Source organism: Bufo gargarizans, chromosome 1 (assembly GCF_014858855.1).
Source record: "Bufo gargarizans isolate SCDJY-AF-19 chromosome 1, ASM1485885v1, whole genome shotgun sequence".
Classification (NCBI taxonomy): Eukaryota; Metazoa; Chordata; class Amphibia; order Anura; family Bufonidae; genus Bufo; species Bufo gargarizans.
In genome coordinates this window covers 327,147,154-327,174,645 of record NC_058080.1, presented here as the reverse complement: position 1 = coordinate 327,174,645, position 27,492 = coordinate 327,147,154, and positions in this window count along the sequence as shown.

Below are 27,492 nucleotides of genomic sequence, written 5' to 3'. Positions count from 1 at the left end.
CAGCCCCTCTGGAGTGGAGAATGCCGTCTTTTCTTTTGCATCATCTGATAATGGTTTCTGCCAATGCCCTTTTGTAAGGTCAAGGGTTGTGATGTACCTTGCTATCCCAAGCCTCTCAATTAGTTCATCTACTCTGAGCATGGGGTACGCATCGAATCTTGACATCTCATTTAGCTTCCGGAAATTATTACAAAATCTCCAAGTCCCATTAGGCTTCGGGATTAAGACAATAGGGCTTGACCACTCACTGGTAGATTCCTCAATGACCCCTAACTCAAGCATGCGCCTGACCTCAGAGGATACCACTTTTCTGCATGCTTCTGGTATCCTGTAGGGCTTTAGATTCACCTTACTGTGGGGCTCAGTTCTCACTGAATGTTTTATCAGGTGGGTTCGGCCTGGTAGGTCAGAAAACCTTCCTCTATTTTTCTGTGGAAACTCCTTTACTTCTTGTTTCTGGGGTACTGACAATGCCTCACTAATTTTTACCGGAGGAATTGGTGGTGACACCTCCTTAATCATAGTCTGTGTGGCCACCAACGACTCCCGATCTTTCCATGGCTTGATCAGATTTACGCGGTAAATCTGGTAGGGTCTTCTCCTTCCTGGTTGGTGCACCTTATAGTTCACCTTGCCCACTTTTTCCACAACCTCGTAGGGACCCTGCCACTTTGCCAGATACTTACTTTATACAGTGGGAACTAGAATCAGGACCCTGTCCCCGGGATTAAAGTCCCTTACCTTGGCAGACCTGTTATAAATTCTGCTTTGAGCCTCCTGAGCTCTTTGCAGATGTTCTTTAACAATGGGCCTGACTGTCGCTATCCTGTCTTGCATATCAGCCACATGTTCAATGATGCTCTTATAGGTAGTAGCCTCAGCCTCCCAGGTTTCTTCAGCTACATCGAGTAAACCCCTCGGGTGACGACCATATAGTAACTCAAATGGTGAAAACCCTGTAGAAGCCTGAGGCACCTCCCTAACAGAGAACATAAGGTATGGTAGGAGGCAGTCCCAGTCCCGACCATCCTTTTCTACCACTTTTTTTAACATCTGTTTCAGCGTCTTGTTAAACCTCTCAACCAACCCATCTGTCTGTGGGTGGCACACCGAGGTACGTATCTTGGTGATTTTGAACAACTTGCACAACTCTTTCACGACCTTCGACATAAAGGGGGTACCCTGGTCTGTGAGAATTTCTTTAGGGATCCCTGTGCTGGAGAACATGAAAAATAATTCCCGGGCAATATTTTTGGACGCCATGTTTCGCAAGGGTACCGCTTCTGGGTATCGTGTGGCATAGTCCAACACAACCAAGATATACTGGTGCCCCCAGCTGACTTAACAATGGGACCCACCAAGTCCATGGCAATTCTTTCAAACGGTACCTCAATGATGGGAAGAGGCACCAAGGGACTCCAGAAATGTGAGGTCGGGGCACTTATCTGGCAGGTTGGGCAGGACTCGCAATATCTTTCCACTTCCTTGTATACTCCAGGCCAGAAAAATCTTTGTAGTACCCTCTCCTGTGTTTTGCTAACACCCAAATAACCCCCAAGTACGTGGTTATGTGCGAGATCTAGTACCATACGTCTATAGGATTTTGGCACCAGAAGCTGCTCCACAATTTCATTGTTGCATTTATTAACTCAATGCAGCAGGTTTCCATTCATGGCAAAATGCTGAAATTTTTGGTCAGCTTCTGGTACCTGTGGTACATCATCTATCACAGTAACATTTCCGTGAGCACTCATGAGAGTGGGGTCTGTCAATTGCTCTGTACCAAAGTTACCCCGAGACACCCCTAAGTCCAATACATTTTCCCCAGTTGGTGAAGCTTCATCTTCACCAGCTAACACCTGCAAAGGAAAAGTGTCATTATCAGGTACGTCACATAACCCCAAATTTTCATCAGACATTTCAGTTAACATGACATCTTCATTTGCACCTTATCAGGACCATTTTTTTCTATGGTCTCTTCCTTTAAACCATTGGATTCAATGGGCCCCTCATAGCAATGATTATTTAAAGGAGAAGGCACAGATTCTGCAGGAATGTTTCTCTTCTTCCACAACTTTCAAAACAAGGGGAAGTCCCGGCCCAATATCATATCATGCATAAGTCTTTTTACGACCCCGACTTCATAGGATACAGTACCAGCCGGAGTCTCCAGCTTAACGCAAGCCACCGGGTATGATTTTGCATCCCCATGGATGCACAGCACATTTACTCTTTTTTTCAGGCACAAAATTCCCAGCCACAAATCTGGCATGCACCAAGGTGACCAGACTACCGGAGTCCAACAGAGCCCTGACGGAGCAGTCATTTATCACCAGGGAACACATCTGCGGCTCAGTTTCTAGTTATACAGCGACTGTCTCCGGCTACCTGCACACTCTGAGGTCAGAGGGCAATAGGCAGCAATGTGTCCCCACTCACGGCACCTCCAGCACTGGGGCACCCTGGGTCTCCTAAGTGAGAAGACTTCTACAGCTCCAGACTGCCCGGGAGACTCCTCCTTAGGCCCACGCCCAACCTCTAGAGCCTTACTCCCTCTTTCACCCTTCCACACACGCTTAACAGCCAGAACTCCCTTACCCACAGATGACACAGGTCGGGTACTCCGGGAAGGTGTTGGTGCGGTAGGGATATCACGGAGGAAGTCCTCAGTCGCCAGGAACCTTTCTACCAGGTTTACAAGCAGATCCGCAATTTTAGGGTCTCCATGTCCGACCCACTGTTGCAGCTACGCCAGGAGGGCTCTGAAGTAGTGATCCACCACTACTTTCTCCACGATTTGGTCCGGTGTAGAAGACTCAGGTTCCAGCCACTTCCATACAAGATGGAGGAGGTCAAACATCTGAGATCGGGCTGGCTTGTCCATGGTGTAGCTCCACGTGTGGCCCCTCTGGGCACAAACCGCCGATGTAACGCCCAAACGAGACAGGATCTCCATTTATAATTTGACATGGTCCCGGACATCCTGCTCCCTGAGGTCATAGTAGGCCTTTTGTGGACAAAAAGGGCGCAAGGACCTCTGCCCACTCTGCTATTGGCAGCCTCTCTCTTTCCACCACCCTCTCAAATATGGTCAGGTAGGCCTTGATATCATCATCAAGTGTCACTTTTTGCAAGGCCCGCTGCACAGCCCTCCTCACATTCAAAGTCTCTGGGGGGCTTACCGACACTTGTGGGGCTGGAGTTACAGCAGTCTCTCTTATTGCAGCAATATGTTCCATCAACAAACAATAAGTTTCCTGCTGCTGCGTATTAGCCTGTTGTTAGACATGTAAGGCTTCTTCGTGTCTCTTTTTGTACTCTGCATGCAACCTCTGCTGTTGCTCCTGTTGTTGCCTTAGGCTAGCCTGAACCAGCTAATTCATCATTTCCTCCATGGTACTTGATGCACTTTGCATTGTAGTTGCAGCTTTTACCCAGGACATTAAAGCTAGGTCTACACGACGACATTTGTTGCACGACATTTGTTGCACAACATTTTGTTGCACCAATGTCGCGCAGCAATTTTTATAATGGCAGTCTATGGTGTCGCACTGCAACATGCAACATACTGCGACTACGATGCAACAGTCGCAGAAAATCCATGTTGCGCTACAAATGTTGCAGTGTAGTTGTACCGTAACATTGACAAATGTCGTCGTGTAGACCTAGCCTAAATCATCAACTGTCAAGCAGTTGCCCTTAGCAACCTGCTATTGCCTTTTCCAGCAGGGACGCTTGCCCGCATCCGACACCAATTGTAAGGGGTTACACTCTCAGGTAGGGCGGCAATGACAGATTCTCTTGCAGATCACAGGGTTAAAGTCCAAATGTTGCTTTATTTATCACACTCCGGCAATACAGGCAACCCCAGTTATAATTCACTAGGTAAGCTGAAGGTCCAGCACCACAAAACATCAACCAAAATAAACACCTGCCCGTCTGGGCTCTGGCTAATACTGTGAAGTTCCTAACTCACCTATTGAACACAGTTCACACAGAGAATTTGTCTTCTCTAGCCAGTAGGGCAGCCAGCTTCCCAGACTTTCTCCAGGCATCACTCCCTCCAGACTGACAGCCTGGACTGTGCTTTATTTCCCCTTGACGATCCCAGCTGGCTTCAGCTGGGGATCCTTCAAGCTAGGGAAAAACCTGTCCGGGAATGGGGTGGACTGGGGAGGTACCTCTACCAATCCTACCTTCTCCCAGTCCAATAAAATCCAGCCCATAAACTTAACATAACTGTCTCAGCAACCTACACATTGCTGAGATAATTTTAACCTTCTGGTTTTTATTTACCTCACCCAGTTGAGGAAGCTAGGTGGGATATACAACCATTCCAGGAGTTTACCATACACATTTCTGTTGACCTTACCACATACTATATTAGCTAAATTGCTCTATATTTGTATGTAGCGATAATTCGCTATATTGCTATATATTCTTTTTAGAATATGACGAATATTCTAAAAAACGAATATATAGCAATATAGCGAATATTCGTTAAATACACATATAGACTGGAATTTAGCTAATATAATGCTATAACCTTTTTTTCAAAGTTGAAAAATGAAAAAAAGTTTATACTACCTAAATTGCAGTCTATATGTGTATTTTACGAATATTCGCTATATTGCTATGTATTCTTGTTTTAGAATATGATGAATATTCTAAAAAACAAAGTTATAGCAATATAGCAAATATTTTAGTTATTTAGAATATTCGTCTTTTTTTTTTTCAATGTGTACTGTTATTCCACTTTTCCATACTCCTCCCCGACAAGCATGGGAACGTCTTTGGGTTAGAATATACCATCGGATCTGAGTTTTCAAGATCTCAGGGAAAACTAATGAATATTCTAAATGACCAATATATTCGTTATATTGCTATATATTAGTTTTTGAGAATATTCGTAATTTTTTTCCATATGAAAACATGATTCCTTCCTGCTTAAGTTGCTTGTGGGCCAATAACTGTCATGGTCTTACCTTCTTGCTGTTCTCCTTCGTTTGACATGTGCTGGCGGCCATCTTGGTTTCTGGGTTTCTTGTAGCCTCCCACCCTGCGGCTTCTCCTTCCCACTGGGAGGAGCTGGATGCCTAGCTCATATATATAGGAGGTCTGTGGCTTCAGTTCCTTGCTTGGTCCTCCTGTGTGCACATGCTTCTAAGACTGCTGCTGCTTCTGGTTCCTGATCCTGGCCTCGTCTGACTACCCCGCTGGTTCCTGATCCTGGCTTCGTCTGACTACCCTTCTGGTTCCTGATTCTGGCTTCGTCTGACTACCCTTCTGGTTCCTGACCTCTGGCTTCGCAAGACCCTGCTCCGGACTTTTGCTTACAGCTTGATTTGCAATAAAGCCTTCTTATTTCCACGTATCTCTTGTTGTACGTCTGGTTCATGGTTCCTTGACATTAGGACCAAGCCATGAATTCTGACGGTACAGGGCCATCCTCGCTACCTACGCTGGTTGCCAGACTTGATCAGCAGGATCACCTGTTGGGTCGGTTCGCTGTGGCGTTGCAAACCCTGCTTGAACGCACGGCTCATTTCGCTTCCGTTGCCGATGGGTCGGTTGTCGCTCCTGGGCCCGCTCCTACTGCCGCTCCGGTTGTTGCGCCAGAGTCTACCCCGACACCTGTTGCTGCGCCTGCGGTGTCTCGGGGTATGACCGGTTCTGCCCCCCTTCCACAGCGCTTTGGGGGAGAGCCAACTCAGTGCCGAGGTTTCCTTAACCAGGTGGGCATTTATTTTGAGTTGCTGCCACATGCCTTTCCTACTGAGAGATCAAAGGTGGGCTTCTTGATCTCGCTGCTCTCGGACAAGGCCTTGGCCTGGGCCAGCCCTTTATGGGAGAACAACAATCCGGTGGTTGCCGAGTTTTCCGGTTTTGTTGCTTCTCTTCGGAAGGTATTCGATGTGCCGGCTCGTGCTGCCTCTGCTGCGAAGCTCCTTATGTCCATCAGACAGGGTTCACGATCCATAGCTGAATACGCCATTGAGTTTCGTACCCTGGCAGCAGAGGTGGGCTGGAATAATGAGGCTCTGGTCGCTGCTTTCTCTCATGGTCTCTCGGATGCCTTGAAGGATGAGGTTGCAGCTAAGGACCTACCAGTGGAGCTCGAGTCTCTTATTTCTTTCCTGATTTTGATTGACACCAGACTCAGGGAGAGACCTTCCTTTAAGGAGAGCCTGCGGAGGTCTTCTAACAGATTGGCGCCTACGTTTGCTGTCCCACCCGTGCCTCCCTCTCCTCCCACGCCTCCTAGGGATGACTTGTCTGGGGGTGAACCCATGCAGCTGGGGTTTGCTCGCCTGTCCGAGGGGGAGAGGGTACTCCGGAGACGCGAGGGCCGATGCATGTACTGTGGTCTCGGTGGGCATTTTCGGTTGGCATGTCCGAACCGTCCGGGAAACGCTCGCACCTGAGATCCTGTCGGGGGCAGATCTTGGGTGGAGTCTCCTCGTCCCCGGTTTCCCGTGTTGACAAACCACTGATCACTGTTGTCCTCTCCTGGGTCGGGGGCTCGGTGACGACCCAGGCGTTGGTGGACTCTGGTGCTGGTGGTTTGTTCATTGATAGTGTGTTCGCTGCCGCCAATTCCATTCCTCTGCAGCCTTGAGGTTCCCCACTGGCTCTTGAGGCGATAGACGGCAGACCCCTTCTACCGCCACACGTGACTCATGAGACCCTTCCAGTGGGGATAGCCATTGGTGCCGTTCACAGAGAGTCGGTCTGTCTCCAGGTTATTTCGTCTCCACACTACTCGGTGGTCTTGGGGTACCCCTGGCTCCAGAAGCATAATCCGACTTTCAATTGGAGATCGGCCGAGATCCTCTCGTGGTCACCGCAGTGTGGGGCTAGTTGCATCCATGGGCCTGTCAAGTTGCTGTGTACTTCCTCGGACTCTCTGTTGCCTCCTGAATACGAAGAGTACCGGGATGTATTCGATAAGGTGCGCGCGGTTGCCCTAACTCCGCACCGCCCATACGATTGTGCCATAGAGTTACAATCTGGTGCCGTTCCTCCTCGTGGCAAGGTCTATCCACTGTCGGTAGCGGAGAATGAGGCCATGGAGGAGTACGTGAGGGAGGCGCTTTCACGCGGACACATCCGCAAATCCTCGTCCCCGGCAGGGGCTGGATTTTTCTTTGTGAAAAAGAAGGGCGGTGAGTTGAGGCCTTGCATCGATTACAGGGGTCTCAATCGCATCACGATCAAGAACGCTTACCCGATACCCTTGATTTCCGAGCTGTTCGATCGCCTCAAAGGGGCCACGGTCTTTACCAAACTCGACCTGAGGGCGGCATATAACCTGGTAAGGATCAAGGCGGGCGATGAGTGGAAGACCGCGTTTAACACCAGGACCGGTCATTATGAATCCTTGGTTATGCCCTTTGGGTTGTGCAATGCGCCCGCAATCTTCCAGGAATTCATCAACGATGTTTTCCGTGACCTGTTGCAGCAGTGTGTGGTGGTCTATTTGGATGACATCTTGGTATATTCTAAATCCATGGAGGCCCACATTATGGATGTCAGACGAGTGTTGCAACGGTTACGAGAGAACAGGCTGTTCGGTAAGCTTGAGAAATGCGAATTTCACCGATCCCAGGTAACCTTCTTAGGTTACATCATTTCCGCTGAGGGGTTCTCCATGGATCCTGAGAAGGTTTCGGCTGTCTTACGGTGGCCCCAGCCCAGTGGTCTTCGTGCCCTGCAGCGCTTTTTGGGCTTCGCCAATTATTATCGGAAGTTCATCAGGGACTTTTCTATGCTAGCCAAGCCTCTCACGGATCTGACCAGGAAGGGCAGTAATTTCCAGGTCTGGCCGCTCGAGGACATCCAAGCTTTTGAGGCTCTAAAGTCCGCCTTTGTGTCGGCTCCGATTCTGTCGCATCCCAACCCTGGGTTGCCCTTTGTCCTCGAGGTGGACGCGTCTGAGACGGTAGTAGCCGCCCTTCTGTCTCAGCGTAGAACACCAGAGGATCCTCTGCTTCCTTGTGGGTTTTACTCCCGGAAACTGTCTTCCGCGGAGTGCAACTATCAGATTGGTGACAGGGAGTTATTGGCCATCGTGCAGGCCCTTAAAGAATGGAGGCACTTGCTCGAGGGTTCGGTGGTTCCGGTTCTCATCCTGACGGACCACAAGAATCTGACCTACCTTTCTGAGGCCAAGAGATTGACACCACGTCAGGCCAGATGGGCTCTGTTCTTGTCACGTTTTAATTACGTGGTCTCCTACCTACCCGGTTCCAAGAACATCAGAGCGGATGCCTTATCACGGCAGTACTCCGAGCTGTCCGGGGAGGAGTCGATTCCGACTTCGGTCATACCTCCGAATCAGATCCTGGCCGCCATTCGCACCAGCCTGACCTCTCCCCTGGGTGAGCAGATTTTGGTGGCTCAATCTGGTGCTCCCTCTGGGAGACCCAACGGCAGATGTTTTGTGCCTGAGGAGTTGCGCACTCGGTTGTTGCGAACCTACCATAACTCCAAGGCCGCGGGGCATCCTGGAAAGAATCAGCTGTCCTGGGCTGTTTCACGTCTGTGCTGGCGGCCATCTTGGTTTCTGGGTTTCTTGTAGCCTCCCACCCTGCGGCTTCTCCTTCCCACTGGGAGGAGCTGGATGCCTAGCTCATATATATAGGAGGTCTGTGGCTTCAGTTCCTTGCTTGGTCCTCCTGTGTGCACATGCTTCTAAGACTGCTGCTGCTTCTGGTTCCTGATCCTGGCCTCGTCTGACTATCCCGCTGGTTCCTGATCCTGGCTTCGTCTGACTACCCTTCTGGTTCCTGATCCTGGCTTCGTCTGACTACCCTTCTGGTTCCTGACCTCTGGCTTCGCAAGACCCTGCTCCGGTTTAGCCATCCGTTTGGACTTTTGCTTACAGCTTAATTTGCAATAAAGCCTTCTTATTTCCACGTATCTCTTGTTGTACGTCTGGTTCATGGTTCCTTGACAATAACTTATTGACCCACAAGAAAGAAGCAGGGAGGAATCATGTTTTCAGATGTTAAAAAATATCAAATATTCGATATAGCGAATTTATAGCACTATATTCAAAATATTCGTGAATAAGCAAAGTTGCGATATTCGCGATAAATATTCACTATTCGAATATTTGCGCTCAACACTATAGTAATTATGTCTATATATTTTTTCTTATGATATACCACTTGTTATTTATACTTTTGTTTGAATTTCTCTTGTTAACCTCCTCAGGACCGCCACACACAGGGATACATCTTTGCGGCGGCCCAGTAATTCCTTCAGGACGCGCCAGCGCGTCAACTCGCGGGACGCGAGATTGCAGTCGCATGCGCATCGCCGGCCATCAAAAGTTAAAGGAAAATTTCGTCATCAGCCTGCCAGCCAATGATCGTCGCTGGCAGGCTGATGATTTTCAAAAAATCGAATCAGAAGCCATCTAACACATTATATTTTTAAATATAATGTGTTAAATGGCTGCTGTGCTCCTCTGCTGGTTCTTTTCGTCGGTTGGTTCCAGCAGAGGAGCACAGTTCACAGTGAGTACACACCAACAGTACACTAAGCCCCAGATCACCCCCCATCACCCCAATTAACCCCTTGATCACCCCTTGATCGCACCTGTCAATCACCTAGTGAAAGGGAAAAAAGTGATCAGTGTAAACTGTCACTTTTTTTTCACTGGTATTGACTGATAGTTTTAGGATAGTTTAGGCCCCTTGGTTAGGTAGTTAGCGATCGTTTAGCACCCAGCCCACCGCACCGCAGTCACTGATTTGCTGATTAGCATATCGCTAATCAGCATTTGTACTGTTATAGTATCTGTAAGTGATCAGAACTGATCACAGTCAGATCTATAATAGTATTAGTGTCACCTTAGCTTGCCCTCCACCCAAAACGCAGTGTTTCCCTGATCAGGCCTGATCGGTCGCCCACACGTGCGTTCACCCACGCCCGCAGTGACACATTTTTTTATTTTTTTTTATCACTGCACAATCACTTTACAAGCGCTGCGGCGATAAAAAAAATCAGTTTTGATATTTTTTTTATCAATCGCAGCGGCCTACGGTACTTCGCTAGCCTCCCAGCTTTTTTTCTTGGGTAGTCTCAGGGAATACCCCCTAAATTTAGTAGTCCAAATGGCAAATAAGGGGTATTCTTCTGAAGAGGCCTACAGGCTTCTGACTCAGTCGGATGAGGAATGGGAACCCTCAGCTGACAAATCCAGCGGGTCAGAATATGAACCTGTAGAAAGCAGTGGCAGTCTGACCCAAAGTTCGGACAAGGAGGTTGAGGTCCCTGATACCACCAGGCGTACCCAGCCCTGTGTTGCTAGACCACAGGTTGCACAGGATCTGCTTCAAAGGCAGCAAAGTGGGGCTGGCGCTGTCTGATTACGTGGTGAGGCATACACCAGCAGCGCAGCCCATCCTGGACCTAGTACCAGCACTGCCGTACAACATGGTGAAGTGACGAGCACCAGAAGGGCAGTTGAAGCTGGTACGGTGGCACGTGCAGTAGTTCCCCCGTCGCAGCCATCGCACAGACAGGCCCGTAGAGCCCCTAGAGTCCCTGAGGTGCTGGCAAACCCTGATTGGCAGCCCCCAACTTCAGCCGCACCAGTAGTTCCCCCTTTCACTGCCCAGTCTGGAGTTTGGGTTGAGACAGCTCAGATCATTTCGGCACTGGGGTTTTTTGAGCTGTTCTTGACTGCGGAGCTGTTGGACTTAGTTGTGGCAGAAACAAATCGATATGCCACTCAATTTATAGCCGCCAACCCGGGAATCTTTTATGCCCAGTCTTTCCGGTGGAAACCCGTCCAAGTTTCCGAAATTAAAACATTTCTGGGCCTTTTCCTCAACATGGGCCTAACAAAAAGCATGAATTGCGGTCATATTGTTCCACAAACCCAATTCATCACATGCCCATGTTCTCTGCTGCCATGTCCAGGACACGATTTGAGACCATCCTGCGTTTCCTGCACTTTAGCGACAACAGCACCTCCCGTCCCAGAGGCCACCCAGCTTTTGACTGGCTCCACAAAATTCGGCCCCTCATAGACCACCTTAACACCAAATTTGCTGATTTTTATACCCCTGAGAAAAACATCTGCGTAGACGAGTCCCTTATACATTTTAACGGGCGCCTTGGCTTCAAACAATACATCCCAAGCAAGCGCGTCCGGTATGGGGTCAAATTGTATAAGCTCTGTGAAAGGGCCACAGGCTATACCCACAAATTTCGGATCTATGAGGGTAAAGATCAGACCCTGAAGCCGATCGGTTGCCCTGACTACCTGGGGAGCAGTGGGAAGACAGTCTGGGACTTGGTGTCACCCTTATTTGGCAAGGGGTACCATCTTTATGTGGACAATTTCTACACAAGTTTGCCCCTCTTGAGGCATTTGTTCCTAGAACAGACTGGCTGCGGTGGCACCGCGCGACCTAGTCTCCGGGGCTTCCCCCAATGGCTCGTTACCACCCGTCTTGCAAGGGGGGAGAGGGCTGCCTTGTGTAACCAGGAACTGCTCGCGGCGAAATGGAGAGACAAGCGTGACGTTTACATGCTCTCCTCCATTCACGCAGACACGACAATCCAAATTGAACGAGCAACCAGTGTCATTGAAAAGCCCCTCTGTGTCCACGACTATAATTCGCTCATGGGAGGGGTGGACTTCAATGACTAGATGTTGGCTCCCTGTTTACTTTCCCGCAGAACCAGACGCTGGTATAAGAAGGTGTGTGTATATTTGATTCAATTGGCTGTATATAATAGTTTTGTTCTCTACAGTAAGGCTGGGAGAACAAGATCCTTCCTCAAATTTCAGGAAGAGATCATCGAGAACCTCCTGTATCCAGGAGGTTCCGTGGCCCCAACCACCAGTGTAGTGAGCCATCTACACGAGCGACATTTCCCCAGTGTCGTTGCCGATACCTCAAACCAACCGCCACCCCGAAAAAAATGTTGTGTCTGTAGCAGGAGTGGAATAAGGCGTGACACCCGCTATTTCTGTCCTGACTGCCCTGACCACCCTGCCCTATGCTTAGGGGAGTGTTTCCGGAAGTACCACACACAGGTACACTTAGCATAGGGATTGCATCTCACGGGACAGGCACACAGGGCTATTAGGGCCCATTCACACAGAGCTGCTGCAAACCTCTCCTTTCACCTGGGGACAAAGTGCATAATGTACTTCGCCACATCTTTGGGCGATTTGCGCTTTGCACATTGTCCCATGGGGAAGGAGAGGTTTGACCTATAAAGGAAAAAAAATTTAAATAAAATCACCAGCAAGCAAAAAAGTTAATGTTCTGTTTCCAAAGTTCATAAAAGTTAATGTTCTGTTAAAAAGTTATTATAAAGTTCATGTTATTAAATTTATTGCGTTGCGGCCTGGTTTTTTCTTTTGTTTTTTTTTACCTTCTAGGTGGACCAACGAATCGACCAGCTGCAGCACTGATGTGCATTCTGACAGAAGCATTGCGCTGCTGTCAGATTACACAAAAGTCGGTGTATGCGGTGCTGCAAGACAAGATTTCTCCTCTGCAGTAAAAAATATATGTTTGCCGATGCTTATGAGCTAAGGGGGCGGTGGTGTTCATATGCTTTGGGTGAGAGAAATATCTCTCTAAAATGACAACTTTGTATAATTTTTTTTTGAAAAGTTGACTTTTAGAGAGATATTTCTCTCACCCAGCATGGGTATTTGTAAAAAGACACCCCAAAACACATTGCCGAACTTCTCTTGAGTACGGCGATACCACATGTGTGACACGTTTTTGCAGCTAAGATGCACAAAGGGGCCCAATTTCCAATGAGTACTTTCAGGATTTCACAGGGCATTTTTACGAATTTGGATTCCAAACTACTTCTCACGCATTAGGGCGATGATAATCACAGCCTGATGAACGTTTAAAATAAAAAAACAAAGCTTTATTTAAAGTCTGTTTAAAAAGAGGGTGGGGAAACCCATATGTCACAATCTGTGACCATCAGGCAACTAATCTTAGAAATGTATACAGAGAGGGGAGCAAATATCTCTGCACATTAAGAAGATTAGGGTAAGTCCCGACTTGCTAGCTGGAATAGCTATGTATCTGCAGGTCGGGATAAATGGACACTAAAGTCAGTGTGAATGGATGCACTATGTGTGTATCATCGGTGATCCTGTAGGATGTATATACACAGATAAGGTTGTGCCACCTGGTATATGTAACCAGGAATGTTCAATACATTAGATCGCACTGCCTCTGTCATAGACAGTCTCAAAGGACTTGCAGCCACTAACTGTAGTGCAGATGACAGATCAGTCTTTAATGTGTATTGCTGATGGTAAATACCTAGGTCACAGCCTTATATCCGCAGCCAGTATTGGCTAAATACAACCACTCAGAGCCAATTGATTAAGCTCCATTCACACACATAAAAGCCAGTATATTTTGGCTCATCCATCCATCACATGCATACTCCAAGGCTGACTAAAGGGTTAAATGCATCTAGTGCAGTCCTGCCTAAAGAGCTGTATCCTGATACAATGTATTAGCTCTACGCGTTTCCACGTGACCTGTTATTATCACGCATCTTCAGGAGCTTACTGTTTGCTAATGTCAAAACAGTAGAGCCGCACTGTGGTGTGCTATGGCTAATGGCGCTGTAATGGCCGCACGCGGCCGATAGAACGCTGAGTTCATATGGACGAGGCCCCGCCCACCAGGAGGCGTGCCCCAGTACCGTATCCAATCAGAAGTAGGGGGCGGGCTCTCTAGCTCCGCCCCCTGACCGGCCGATGCCGAAATTGATTCCAACACTTCCTGACATGAATTGCGTTATACGCAGTGACAGGGGGAGTGAGATTCGCGGCCCATATACTGTCATTCCAGACAAATCCACACAAGGGGTGCCCTCATGATTCATAACCAGAAAAAAGACAGGTACCGCTCACACCCATGTCGTGTGACATCAAAGGGGAGGGGTAAATTACAACACTGATAGATTCAAAAGAAGCATCACTGTTGCACGCAGCTCAGGTTGGACATGCACATATACTATACATCCAGATTGTATAGATAAACATCGATATGTACATATACAGACCCTATTATACCAAAAATGGAAAAAACAAGATGCAACTTACATCATGTTATGTTATATTTATTAAAGATTTTTTTCTTCCTTTTGTTATTATTACATTTCAAAGGGCAGCATATACATGTGTGCAGATCAACTCCAAGGTTTAAATATAAAGGGCAGCATATAGGTATATGCGACTCCAAAATCAGACGTGCTCCAATATCAGACGTCCAGCTCTAATGTAGACCATCCCATGTATAATGGGGCTACTGTATTAGATGAAACTGGCGAAAGATATGGACTCGTTGAGCCCTAATGGTTGAACTGTCTGCAACTTGTATGTCCACATCGCTTCTTTTCGTAATAGGGGTATATCAATATCCCCTCCACGGATTGACATCTTTACTAATTCAATCCCTTGTACTTTTAACACATCAGGGTCACCGTCATGCATTTCACATACATGACGTGCCACTGATGTGTCCCGTTTGTTACGGATGTCCGACATGTGTTCGCCGAATCTGCGTCTCAACTCACATCTTGTTTTGCCGACGTATTGTGACCCACATTGGCAACTGATTAAATACACAACACCCGCAGAAGTACACCTGATAAACGCCCGTATCTTGTACCTTTTATTTGTTATGTGGCTGGTAAAGAATTCTCCTCTCAGGATATTCCTGCAGATGATACACGAGCCACAGGGGAAGGTACCTTTGAGGGTATTTTTTAACCAGGTCTCAGGTTTGGGTTGTGTATATAAACTCTTCACCAAGTGGTCACGTAGATTTGAACTACGTCGGTACGTGATTGAGGGAAACTCTGGAATAAGCTTCCCAATATCTGGGTCAGATTGCAGAATAGACCAGTGATTTTGTAAAATGTCACAAACATTTTTGTGGGCCTTATCAAAAGTTGCGACAATTCTGGGCGTAGAGTCCGCAGTGTTTCTTGGTTTTGGAACCAGCAATTGGGTACGGTCTGTGCTCATGGAGTGATGGAACGCTTGTTTCAAAGCATATTGTGGGTATCCCCGATTGATAAATCAGCCTCTAAGGTCAGATGCAGCAGCCCTAAAATCACCTAGGCCTGAACAGTTCCTCCTGGCCCTGAGGTATTGTCCCTTCGGGATACCTCTTTTCAGGGCCAGGGGATGACCACTCTGCCAGTGTAGAAGGCTGTTAGTCGAGGTTTTTTTCCTAAGTAGATTTGTGGTTATCTTTCTGTCAGTGCCGATGGTGATCATCAGGTCCAGAAATGCTATCTGTTGTTCTTGTACCTCAGATGTAAAAAATAAACCCATCTGATTCACATTTAATGCTGCCACAAATGCCGCAAATTGTTCTTGTGTCCCCTTCCACAGGATCAGCACATCATCGATGTACCTGATCCATAGTTGCACCTTCGATGTGTGCTGCTCCATCTCGTCGCCGAACACAACTTCCTTCTCCCACCAGCCCAGGTACAAGTTGGCAAAAGTCGGGGCACAGGGACTGCCCATCGCGACACCCCTGAGCTGGTGGTAGAAGCGTTGGTCGAAGATGAAGACATTGTGGGTGAGGACGAATTCCAGCAGCTGTAGCAAGAAGATGTTGTGCCGGCGACATTGTTCACCTCTCTGTTGGATGAAGGCCTCGACAGCCCTACACCCAAGATCATGGGGTATAGAGCTGTACAAGGCCTCAACATCCAAACTAGTGAGGAGGACACCTTCCTCACACTGTATTCCATCCAGGCGTTGTAGCACATCCATTGTGTCTCGGGCATAGGATGGCAACGACATCACGAATGGACGCAAAATTGTGTCCAAATACGTGCTTACGTTGGCAGTAAGGCCACCTATGCCCGAGACAATGGGCCTGCCCTTCAGTACCGATCCCGCTTTGTGCAGTTTCGGCAGACTGTAAAATGTTGCCACAACCGGGGATTTAGGAAGAAGATAGTCCAATTCATTTTTGCTGATGAGTTTGTCTCTAAAAGCACTATTTAACAAACTCGCCAGCTCATGTCTGAATATGGAGGTAGGGTTAGTTGGAAGACGCTTGTATGTTTTGGGATCCTCAAGCAGGCGGAGACACATTAAACGATAATCCCCCTGCTCCATCACGACAATATTGCCTCCTTTGTCGGAGGGCTTAATAACAATGGACGTGTCCGTCTCCAGTGCTTCCAAGGCCTGTCTTTCAGCTGATGTAAGGTTATCCCTGCCCAGAGGTATATCCTCTAATTTTTGGAGGTCCTGTGTGACTACATACAGAAAAGTATCGATAGGGGTGGTATCACTAACCGGGGGAAATATTTTAGATGGATTTCTCAACTCCGTAAATGGACCATCTCCTATCATTTTGTCACCCTCTTCCGATAGACCTGCCAATAGCAGAACGTCTTGCAAATCCTCCACCTCAATACCCAGTTCATGACATCTTCTCCTGTCATGGATTTTAAAAAACTTTTTCCATTTTAATCTGCGTGCAAACAACTGTAAATCTTTAACCCAATTAAATAAGTTAAACTTCTGCAGGGGTACAAACGAGAGTCCTTTCTTCAAAAGACTCATCTCTGTGGTGGAAAGTGTACGTTTGGACAGATTGACAACTTGTAGTTCATCTACTTGGGGAGCTAAGGTAGTTTCTTGTGGCGCAGTAGGTAGTCGGACACTGGAGGAAAGTCTAAAAAACCTCCACGGGAACCTCTCCCTGATCTACCTCCTTGTTGAGAGCCACGTGCTCTACGATTTCCTCGTCTATAACTACCTCGTCCTCTTGTAGATCCACTATTCTGTTCGGCATCCGTGTCACATTCAGAGGACGATACTTCTGTATCCACCTCAGCCGCAACAGGACGTCTAGGTCCAAAATCAAAAATACGGCCCTCCCTAAAGTCACTAATATCTCTATTAAATAGATTATGTTTCCTCTCTTTCACTTGAGAGGTAAAGCGTTCGATGTTCTGCTGTAATAGAGATTCCTTCTTTGTGAAGTCAGTGTGATCCTTGAATTTCTGAGCCTGTGCTACAGCCTCTTTCAGTTCAACCTCACTATTAGATAGATGTTTGCGCTCTACCTCAGCCAATAATTTCATCAAACGAATGGAGCCCGCTATAGACTCCTGTTCCCACCTTTTGAGAAATTCGGGAGAGCGCAATCTTGTGACCGGAAGAATGGTATTTCTCAGGCCCCTTGGCACTATATTATTTTTCAGATAAGTGTCAAGTGTCTGTACTTCCCACCAACATTTAACATGGTTTTTGTACACCCTATTCAAATTCTTAAAAGAAGCAGTGATGCTAGTCTGAATAGACTGTGTGGGTAACTCTTTTTCTGAGAACACCTCACTAGGGTCCCCTAGCCAGGATTCAGAACTCAGGTCATGGGACAAAAAGCCTGCCATTCCCCAGACTAGAATTAATTCGAGTTAAATACAATACACACAAAAACAATTGGATTGATAGACGTTCCTATAAAACTTAGATAATCACAGCCTGATGAACGTTTAAAATAAAAAAACAAAGCTTTATTTAAAGTCTGTTTAAAAAGAGGGTGGGGAAACCCATATGTCACAATCTGTGACCATCAGGCAACTAATCTTAGAAATGTATACAGAGAGGGGAGCAAATATCTCTGCACATTAAGAAGATTAGGGTAAGACCCGACTTGCTAGCTGGGATAGCTATGTATCTGCAGGTCGGGATAAATGGACACTAAAGTCAGTGTGAATGGATGCACTATGTGTGTATCATCGGTGATCCTGTAGGATGTATATACACAGAGTCGCATATACCTATATGTGGAGTCGCATATACCTATATGCTTCCCTTTATATTTAAACCTTGGAGTTGATCTGCACACATGTATATGCTGCCCTTTGAAATGTAATAATAACAAAAGGAAGAAAAAAATCTTTAATAAATATAACATAACATGATGTAAGTTGCATCTTGTTTTTGTTCCACCCTGTGTGGTAAGCTCTGGCCGTATTAGGTGAGAGAGATTTAGCAAGCAACGTGTGCGCAGTAGCTAGGTGTTCAGTTAGACCAGGACTAGTGACTCGTGCGGAGGAATCATGGCACCTGTGATGTCCGCTTCTGGCATGATCTGAAAGAAAAGGGAGGTATTAGCTCGTGACAAGGCATCCGCTGCCATGTTTTGTGTACGAGGCAAGTGTGCACAACTGAAATGGAAATGATGCATTAATGAAAGTTGTACTAGACGCCTTAGGAGACTCATAATATGTAAGGACTTGGACAAACCGCTGGTTAAAATATCGATAACAGCTACGTTATCTTTTACAAACAAAACTCAGCAATTAGACCAATTGCTACCCCAAACACGGGCGGCCGCGACATTGGGATACAACTCAAATAGTGCTGAGGTCTGCAAGAAACTCGGGATTCGTCTGACTTCAACTGGCCACTCGCCTGCCAACCAATGGGTGCCAAAAATGGCTGCAAACCCTGAACTTGCAGCTGCGTCAGAAAAAATTACAGGAGAACTAGTACATATTGCGGGAATGAAAAGGGAAATTCCATTCCACTGGTGGAGAAAGTGATCCCACATGTGAAGATCCGCTAGAGACAGACTGTCTAAGTGCACCGGGCAGTCCTGACAAGGTGCTGAGGGGAGGAGTGTCAACAGACGAGAAATGAATGACCTGCCTTGTGGGATTATACGCATGGCGAAGTTCAGCATGCCCAACGGTGATTGTAAGTCGGCCTTAGTGGTCACAGTAGTAACCGTGAACCCGTGTATCACTTCCCTGATCCTGTTCAGTTTAGCTGTGTAGCAGTACTATAATATAGTACCAAACTGAGAATAAATCCTGATTAACCTACACAAACAGCCTCAGCCTTCTTTTTTTTTTTTTTTATATGACACAATGGCTGTAACTTAAAGAGAAGCCTGCTGAAAAACTACAAAAGGGGTGCTTAACATAATTGCCTAAACCACATATGTACCCCCCCCCCCCTTATATACAAAATATTTTATTTTAACCCCTTAGTGACCATTAATACGCCTTTCACTGACTTAAACAAAGGAGGATTTAGCTAAAACAGCTTGCTTTAATCAATCAGTACATGTACTTAAAATGGTGCATTAAAAACTATAACTTGTGCTGCAAAGAATAAGACCTCATACAAGTACATTGATGAAAAAAACACTTGGTCACTAAGAGGTTAATCTTCACCAGCAAGCAGGGTTCTGACCTGTGCACTGAGCTGGAGCAGGCAGACCTGACTAATAGACCACCGAGCCTGCTCCAGCTCAGGCTCTCTACCTTCCTATCTAACTGCACTGCGGCCTGTGCAAGACTTTACGGCTGCGTCAAAGTTGGGAACACGCTGTCCCCTGTAACCCTACGATGAATGGCCGCGTGGGGAGCTGCACGTAGCTCCCTTGCTGATCGTTCCGGTGCGGTGGTGCTCCCCCTCACCTTGGGGAGCCGAAACACCGCCGGCCGGACTACGTGGATATGGCTGCTGGATGAGGCAGCATACTCACCTTTGACCGCAGACTCGTGAGCCAGGAACGCTGCCGTCACCTGCCTGCACGTGTGGTAGGTAGAAACAAGACGAGACGTTCATTGAGGGAGGGGCGTATGCCGGATATAAAGGCAGCTACACCCCTCCCACAAATGCAGGCCAATAAATCGGCCTTTACACATATATGTAAAAAATATGGCAGCACCAATTCACAAAAATAGTCACGGGTGCTATGTCCCAGGGTGCAACTTCTTACCCAGAAATATAGAAGGAAACGGACAGCACTTAGAAATTTATTCAGCCCAAGTGGCACAGGAGGCCTTTCTCAAGCATAAACCATAAGTGCAATACAGAGTATAAATAGATAACCATGATTAAGGGGTGGAGCAATCAATCAACATGATCATTACAATATAAATATAATAAAAATAGTGAATACAATGTGAAATAACATGATACAGTGTATTACAATTATTATAAAAAGCATGTGAATTACAAAAATTGATAATGATAAAGTGCAAACAATGAATAGAATCCATAAATGACACCGATACATATCAGCTGCCGTGTATCATGATGATTAGATTAAAATATGAACAGGTGGAGCAAAGGATAAGAACAGTAACATACCACACAGAACCATCGTAAATCCACATGCAGTGAATGGCCAAACTCGGCGTGTAACAACTAGCAATGCGCAAGCGCCAGGTTGTGTCTCGGCTGTGTGATCTCATGCCGTACCCGTGGTGGACGTATCACGCATCTCCTCTCCATTCACACGCTGCCAATCCAGAAGCTGCTACCAATGTTCCAACGCGCATGCCCACATCAAGTCGAGTCGGGAAGCGCCATATTGGATATAGGCGAATATCTGTGTCCGAGCCAAAACATTGCCTCACTGTGCCACTTGGGCTGAATAAATTACGTTTTTCTATTGAAAGTGCTGTCTGTTTCCTTCTATATTTCTGCAAGCGCCAGGTTGTGTCTCGACTGTGTGATCTCATGCCGTACCCTGGGTGGACGTATCTTGCATCTCCTCCCCATTCGGAATTGGCCAGACCGGAGGCTGCTACCAATGTTCCAATGCACATGCCCACATCAAGTCGAGTCAGGAAGCGCCATATTGGATATTGGCGAAGTTGTCCCAAGTTGTAATACTATTATAATATCAGCTAGCAGGAAGCAAATATAGGACGTGGACACTCCTTGTCAAGGGGGTACATCATCCTAATAATTGGGCACGCAATATGAGCCTGAACGGCACTGCCGTGCCAATCGGGTATCTAAGCACCGCCCCATACACGCCTCCTATCCCAGCCAAGAACAGGGTTCTCCTGACAACTATGGGATACAATATAAAAAATATACATCAAGGCTCAACCTGGACAATGGCTCAAGTATTCAATGTATGTATCCAAAACAATTCCATCTTTTTTAAAAGCAAAATTCTATTCCCTCCACGTCTGGGTAAAGGAATATGGTCAATAATCCAATATTTTAATTGTTTCTCTGAGTGATTTAACTCTAAAAATGTTTAGAGATGAGCAAATCCTGGCGTTTTTTCCTAATAGTGGACCGATGGTTGTTTAAACGGGTTTTCAGATCTGTTGATGTCTCGCCAGCATACAATAATTTTCAAGGGCAGCTTAAGACATATATCACAAAGTTATAATTACATGTGAGGTAAAAAGGAATAGAATACCTCGCATCATTGATTGGATGTACAAAAGCTTTGCCCTTGCAAATATGTTTATAATTGACACAGCTGAGACATGGGAAACATCCCAGACTCCGCTGGGTCAAAGTGCCCTGTACTGATCTAGGAACGGGACCAATATCAGCTCTTACCAGCTGGTCGCGCAAATTCCTAGATCTCTGATAGGAGAACAAGGGAGGGGACTTGAATTCCGGAATTTGATTCAAGCAACCTCCCAAAATACCCCAATGTTTCCTGATGATCCGGTTGACTTCATTGCCATGCTCAGTATATTGTGAGATAAATGGAATCCTATGATGGGATCCCTTTACATCCTTTCTCATCAATGTATTGTGTCTGTAAATAGCATTTACCTTGTCAACTTGAGACTGTAATAATCTAGGAGGATAACCCCTTTGTTTAAACTTGTCAACCATGACTTCAAGCGTGTCATCAAGAACATCGGGGTTGGAAACAATCCTTTTGGCGCTCAGAAATTGAGAGAAAGGGAAATGTTTGACCATGTTACGTGGGTGTCCACTGTCAAAACGCAGGAGGGTGTTTTTATCTATTGGTTTAGTAAATAAATACATATGTAATTTACCCTCATGATACCTGACAGTGGTGTCCAAAAATTGGATCTCAGTTTCCGAGTGTACAAGGGTGAATTGCAACTCCTTGTTAACACTATTCAAGTAACACAGAAAATCCAATAGTTCGGAGCAGTCCCCAGTCCAAATAAGGAAGATGTCGTCGATGTATCCACCACCTCAGTATCCTGCTGCGGTGGTGGGATACATGGACGACATCCTCCTCAAAACATCTCATGAATATATTGGCGTATGTGGGTGCTACGTAAGACCCCATAGCCACACCTCTTATTTGTAAAATACATCCTGAAAAAGAAAATAGTTCTGCTTTAGAATAATATTGAGGAGATCTATAATAAACCCACACGCTTGTGCAGTAAGGGATGACATGTCTAACACACGTCTAACCGCCATGATACCAAGGTCATGGTCGATCGAGGTATATAATGACGTCACGTGAAAGGAAGCTAGATGTATTGAATGTGTGTCAGTGAGGTCAATGTTGTCCAATTTACACAGAAAATCAGTAGTATCCTGAATGTATGATTCTGCCCCACACGCAAAATTACTCAGGATTTTATCCAGAAAGATGGAGATATTACTGAAGATAGACTCAGAGTCCGATACAATGGGGCGACCTGGAGGGTCGATCAAAGATTTATGCACTTTTGGAAGCACGTATAACACCGGTGTAACCGGATGGTTCACTGTGCAGAATTCAACAAGATCACTGTCAATGATGCCAGCCAGGACTGCATCAGTTAAACATTTATTTATCAATCTAGCGATGTCAAATTTAGGATCAGTCTGGAGTGCTAAATATATGTCCGTATCATCAAGTTGTCGTCTGATCTCCGCAATATATTTGGAGGTATCCAAGACGACAACTGTACCCCCTTTATCCGTGGGTTTCACAGTAAGGAGGGGATCATTTCTCAATTGTTCAATGGCCTCAATCTCCAGCCGTGTTAGATTAGGATTTTTTTATTCACTCCCACCACATAGTGTTTTATAGTGTGATAATTCAGATCTGACCGCAGTCATGTAGGCATTAATGGCAGGTTCATTGATTACAGGAGATAAATTACTCTTAAGAGACAGACTGAGACCGCCCAATGTGAACTCACTCAATTGGGCTGTACCAGACCGTGTCTTATTGTAAAACCAAGCTTTCAGTTTAATCCTGCAAAAAAAAGCTGACAGATTGATAACAGTCATTTCCTCTTTGGCATCTGGGGTTTGCTGGCCTGGGCACGAATTTTGTTGTTGCCCAATTTTGTAGGTTCTTCGATGTCTGCGGCCACCCCGTCTGGGGCGGCCTCTTTTTTGTGCTGGTTGTTTGGTCTGGTTGTTTGGTGTCTGTACATTCCTTTTTCTCTTCCTATCTTTCTGATTAGAGGTGCCATTTTCAAACTGCCATGAATAAATAGAGCCTCTTATATAGTCATCCAGATCCCTGGTCCATTTGGAACGTTTACCTTCTTCAAGCTCAGCCTTAAATTTGGACACATAAAGTGCTATGCTGTCTGTGAAAAGAGTGAGTTCATCTGGGGACATAGAGGTCTGCAACGCCCGTTCATTTTCCCCCATCTTAACCACTGTAGAGGATAGTTCCTCTTGTATGTATTGCACATTTAAGAGAATAAAGTCCAGAGAATATCTGTTGGAAAGAACTTCAAGTTTTTTGCAATAAACAGAATTGTTAAAAAACAGATTGGGTATGAGATGTGATCTCATGCCCTGTGGTATCCTTTGGGCCTTGTAATATTCACCCAAGGTGGTCATATGTAGGCCCAATGAGACTGTCTTTTTGGATAAAAACTAAAAAAGTTTCTTCAATTCTTTCACTGATGGGGTATTTAAAAAGGTGGCATCTTCCCCAATGCACTGCATATGTTCTGCTTCTTCCTGTGCGTAGGTGGAGCCATGTGGAAATACTATATCCATAGTCAAAAAAGTATTATGAACCACTAAGGGTAGCAAAGAAAAACTGTGCTAAGCCAAACAAGTAAAAATACAAAAAGAAAAAATATGGCAGCACCAATTCACAAAAATAGTCTCGGGTGCTATGTCCCAGGGTGTAACTTCTTACCCAGAAATATAGAAGGAAACAGACAGCACTTTCAATAGAAAAACGTAATTTATTCAGCCCAAGTGGCACAGTGAGGCAATGTTTTGGCTCGGACACAGATATTCGCCTATATCCAATATGGCGCTTCCCGACTCGACTTGATGTGGGCATGCGCGTTGGAACATTGGTAGCAGCTTCTGGACTGGCAGCGTCTGAATAGAGAGGAGATGCGTGATACGTCCACCACGGGTACGGCATGAGATCACACAGCCGAGACACAACCTGGCGCTTGCGCATTGCTAGTTGTTACACGCTGAGTTTGGCCATTCCCCGCATGTGGATGTACGATGGTTCTGTGTGGTATGTTACTGATCTTATCCTTTGCTCCACCTGTTCATATTTTAATCTAATCATCATGATACACGGCAGCTGATATTTATTGGTGTCATTTATGGATTCTATTCATTGTTTGCACTTTATCATTATCAATTTTTGTAATTCACATGCAATCATGCTTTTTATAATTATTGTAGTACACACTGTATCATGTTATTTCACATTGTATTCACTATTTTTATTATATTTATATTGTAATGATCATGTTGATTGATTGCTCCACCCCTTAATCATGGTTGTCTATTTATACTCTGTATTGCACTTATGGTTTATGCTTGAGAAAGGCTCTGTGACCGAGCCGAAACGTTGCCTCACTGTGCCACTTGGGCTGAATAAATAATGGTTTTCTATTGGAAATGCTGTCTGTTTCCATATATGTATACAGTACAGACCAAAAGTTTGGACACACCTTCTCATTCAAAGAGTTTTCTTTATTTTCATGACTATGAAAATTGTAGATTCACACTGAAGGCATCAAAACTATGAATTAACACATGTGGAATTATATACAGGTCCTTCTCAAAAAATTAGCATATTGTGATAAAGTTCATTATTTTCTGTAATGTACTGATAAACATTAGACTTTCATATATTTTAGATTCATTACACACCAACTGAAGTAGTTCAAGCCTTTTATTGTTTTAATATTGATGATTTTGGCATACAGCTCATGAAAACCCAAAATTCCTATCTAAAAAAATTAGCATATCATGAAAAGGTTCTCTAAATGAGCTATTAACCTAATCATCTGAATCAACTAATTAACTCTAAACACCTGCAAAAGATTCCTGAGGCTTTTAAAAACTGCCAGCCTGGTTCATTACTCAAAACCGCGATCATGGGTAAGACTGCCGACCTGACTGCTGTCCAGAAGGCCATCATTGACACCCTCAAGCAAGAGGGTAAGACACAGAAAGAAATTTCTGAATGAATAGGCTTTTCCCAGAGTGCTGTATCAAGGCCCCTCAGTGGGAAGTCTGTGGGAAGGAAAAAGTGTGGCAGAAAACGCTGCACAACGAGAAGAGGTGACCGGACCCTGAGGAAGATTGTGGAGAAGGACCGATTGCAGACCTTGGGGGACCTGCGGAAGCAGTGGACTGAGTCTGGAGTAGAAACATCCAGAGCCACCATGTACAGGCGTGTGCAGGAAATGGGCTACAGGTGCCGCATTCCCCAGGTCAAGCCACTTTTGAACCAGAAACAGCGGCAGAAGCGCCTGACCTGGGCTACAGAGAAGCAGCACTGGACTGTTGCATGTCATTCGGAAATCAAGGTGCCAGAGTCTGGAGGAAGACTGGGGAGAGGGAAATGCCAAAATGCCTGAAGTCCAGTGTCAAGTACCCACAGTCAGTGATGGTCTGGGGTGCCATGTCAGCTGCTGGTGTTGGTCCACTGTGTTTTATCAAGGGCAGGGTCAATGCAGCTAGCTATCAGGAGATTTTGGAGTACTTCATGCTTCCATCTGATGAAAAGCTTTATGGAGATGAAGATTTCATTTTTCAGCACGACCTGGCACCTGCTCACAGTGCCAAAACCACTGGTAAATGGTTTACTGACCATGGTATTACTGTGATCAATTGGCCTGCCAACTCTCCTGACCTGAACCCCATAGAGAATCTGTGGGATATTGGGAATAGAAAGTTGAGAGATGCAAGACCCAACACTCTGGATGAGCTTAAGGCCGCTATCGAAGCATCCTGGGCCTCCATAACACCTCAGCAGTGCCACAGGCTGATTGCCTCCATGCCACGCCGCATTGAAGCAGTGATTTCTGCAAAAGGATTCCCGACCAAGTATTGAGTGCATAACTGAACAGAATTATTTGAAGGTTGACTTTTTTTGTATTAAAAACACTTTTCTTTTATTTGTCGGATGAAATATGCTAATTTTTTGAGATAGGAAATTTGGGTTTTCATGAGCTGTATGCCAAAATCATCAATATTAAAACAATAAAAGGCTTGAACTACTTCAGTTGGTGTGTAATGAATCTAAAATATATGAAAGTCTAATGTTTATCAGTACATTACAGAAAATAATAAACTTTATCACAATATGCTAATTTTTTGAGAAGGACCTGTACATAACAAAAAAGTATGAAACAACTGAAAATATGTCATATTCTAGGTTCTTTAAAGTAGCCACCTTTTGCTTTGATTACTGCTTTGCACACTCTTGGCATTCTCTTGATGAGCTTCAAGAGGTAGTCACCTGAAATGGTTTTCACTTCACAGGTGTGCCCTGTCAGGTTTAATAAGTGGGATTTCCTCATAAATGGGGTTGGGACCATCAGTTGCGTTGTGGAGAAGTCAGGTGAATACACAGCTGATAATCCTACTGAATAGACTGTTAGAATTTGTATTGTGGCAAGAAAAAAGCAGCTAAGTAAAGAAAAACGAGTGGCCATCATTACTTTAAGAAATGGAGGTCAGTTAGTCTGAAAAATTGGGAAAACTTTGAAAGTGCCCCCAAGTGCAGTCACAAAAACCATCAAGCGCTACAAAGAAACTGGCTCACATGCGGACCGCCCCAGGAAAGGAAGACCAAGAGTAACCTCTGCTGCGGAGGATAAGTTCATCCGAGTCAGCAGCCTTAGAAATCGCAGGTTAACAGCAGCTCAGATTAGAGACCAGGTCAAAGCCACACAGAGTTTTAGCTGCAGACACATTTCTGGAACAACTGTTAAGAGGAGACTGTGTGAATCAGGCCTTCATGGTAGAATATCTGCTAGGAAACCACTGCTAAGGACAGGCAACAAGCAGAAGAGACTTATTTGGGCTAAAGAACACAAGGAATGGACATTAGACCAGTGGAAATCTGTGCTTTGGTCTGATGAGTCAAAATTTGAGATTTTTGGTTCCAACCACCGTGTCTTTGTGCGACGCAGAAAAGGTGAACGGATGGACTCTACATGCCTGGTTCCCACCGTGAAGCATGGAGGAGGAGGTGTGATGGTGTGGGGGTGCTTTGCTGGTGACACTGTTGGGGATTTATTCAAAATTCAAGGCATACTGAACCAGCATGGCTACCACAGCATCTTGCAGCGGCATGCTATTCCATCCGGTTTGCGTTTAATTGGACCATCATTTATTTTTCAATAGGACAATGACCCCAAACACACCTCCAGGCTGTGTAAGGGCTATTTGACCATGAAGGAGAGTGATGGGGTGCTGCGCCAGATGACCTGGCCTCCACAGTCACCGGTCCT